Genomic DNA, 2,500 nt, shown 5'->3' on the forward strand with positions numbered 1-2,500 from the left:
TCGACTGATGCAAAGCTGTCCTGTTTGGATTTCCAGCTTTTTCCTTCTTGTCGTTTTTGAGAGAGAGAAAGAGAGAGGGAGGAAGGGAGAGAGAGAGAGAGAGAGAGATAGAGAGAGGAAGGGGGAGAGAGAGAGAGAGAGAGAGGAAGGGAGAGAGAGAGAGAGAGAGAGATAGAGAGAGGAAGGGGGAGAGAGATAGAGAGAGGAAGGGAGAGAGAGATAGAGAGAGGAAGGGAGAGAGAGAGGAAGGGAGAGAGAGATAGAGAGAGGAAGGGGGAGAGAGAGAGACAGACAGACAGACAAACACAGACAGAGAGACAGACAGAAAAACCAACAAACAGACAACCATCCAGGCAAACAAAAACATAAACACAAAGAAAAAAGGAAACAAACATACACACACAAACAAAAACTTCAACAAAAAAAATCTAAAAGCAAAGAAACGGAGAGAATGACCACCAGACACAAACAGACAGACAACCAAAGAAACAATGAAAGAAACAGATCACACAAGCAGATAAATATTCTTCCAAGCCAGTCACTGCGCAAAGTGAAGACGTAAACTAAAGATTTTGCAGAATCACCATCGCCGATTTTTCAATACTATTAAATAATCTCAATGATTTTATGGCAATCATCGATTTTAGATATATTTGGAATGGACTCTCTGTTTATCTATCGATTTTTTTTTATCTGTCTAGTTATCTATTTATCTGTCTATTCATCTATCTATCTTTTAATCTGTATATCTATCTATCTTTTTGATGTGTCTGTCTATCTATCTTTTTAATCTGTCTATCTATCCATCTTTTTAATCTGTCTATCAATCTATCTTTTTAATCTGTCTATCTATCTATTTATCTGTCTATTCATATATATATCTGTCTCGATTTTTATATCTGTCTACCTATATGTTTGCGTCTGTCTGCTAGTTTGTCTGTCTATATCTGTCTATCCATCTATATATCAGTCTGTCTAGCTGTCTATCTACTTATGTGTCTGTCTAGATATCTATCTCTCTCTATCTATCTACCTATCTATCTATCTATTTATCTTTGCCTGTCTGTCTGCCTGTCTTTCTACCTACTTGTCTACATATCTCTCTATCTACTTTCTATCTATCTATTTACCTATATATCTATCTGTTTCTCTGTTTATCTGTCTAATGTATCTGTTTATTGATCTATCTTACTATTCAGCTGTCTGTCTATCTATATATCTATCTATCTATCTAACTATCTATCTATCTACCTATTTATTTATCCACTTCTGTTATCTATTTATGTCATCTTATATAGTATATTTCTGTCTGTCTGTTTACCTATCCGCAAATAGCTGTTACTAGTAGTAGTAGTAGTAGTAGTAGTAGTAAGTAGTAGTAGTAGTAGTATCATTATCATTATCGTTATCATTGTATAAATATATATATGTATACATAGATGTGCGTGTGTGTATGTGTGTGTGTGTGAGTGTGTGTGTGTGTGTGTGTGTGTGTGTGTGTGTGTGTGTGTGTGTGTGTGTGTGTGTGTGTGTGTGTGTGTGTGTGTGTGTGTGTGTGTGTGTGTGTGTGTGTGTGTGTGTGTGTGTGTGTGTGTGTGTGTGCACCCGAGCAGACACGCATGCATACACATATTTCCCTGTTTCACCATCATTATCGCTATTATCATCATCATTATCATTAGTATTAATATCATCATTATCCTCATTCGTATCATGATAAGTTTCCATATCATTTTTCCTCATTAATATAATCATTATCATTATTGCAATCAAGATCATTATTCATATCATTAATAATCTATTAATTCATGAGGACTGAATACAGAAACGATAATAAAACGGTTCATACGCATTTCATAACGTATTTAACAATTTTGTAATCAGTCTGAACATTTAAGAGACAATTAATGACATTTTCAGATCAGCTGAGGCGTGACTTTCATACTAAGTTACTGAGCGTTTAATAGCGGCTTTATGACATCAAAGGACATTAAAAAGACAAAAAAAAAGAAAGAAAAATGTTGAAATATATTTTGCAAATCATCATTCTATCACACGTGTGTGTGTGTGTGTGTGTGTGTGTGTGTGTGTGTGTAAGTGTGTAAGTGTGTTTGTCGGTGACAGTTAAATAGTAAGAAAAAAAAGAAGCGTGCGCGCGCGAGAGAGAGAGGGAGAGATAGAGAGAGAGAGAGACAAAGAGAGAAAAAAAGAAAAAGAAAAAATATATATAGAACGAAAAAAAAAACTCCCAATCTTTCCCAAAACGCACACCCAACCTATTCCCTCCTACCCCCACTCCCTCCACTCCCCCAAACTCCCCCCCTCACCTCCCCCCACCCCTTCCCTCCACCTCATCCCGCCAAAGCACTCCACTTACACGAGTTAGCGATGCTGTGCTTACTCTACTACACACTTACATTCACCCCTTAAACACGCCACGAGCTCATATGAATATTCACTCGAAATTAAACCCATTTCAAGTGCCAACTTTTCTGTAGCA

The sequence above is a fragment of the Penaeus vannamei genome, chromosome 3, assembly GCF_042767895.1.
Source record: "Penaeus vannamei isolate JL-2024 chromosome 3, ASM4276789v1, whole genome shotgun sequence".
Lineage (NCBI taxonomy): Eukaryota > Metazoa > Arthropoda > Malacostraca > Decapoda > Penaeidae > Penaeus > Penaeus vannamei.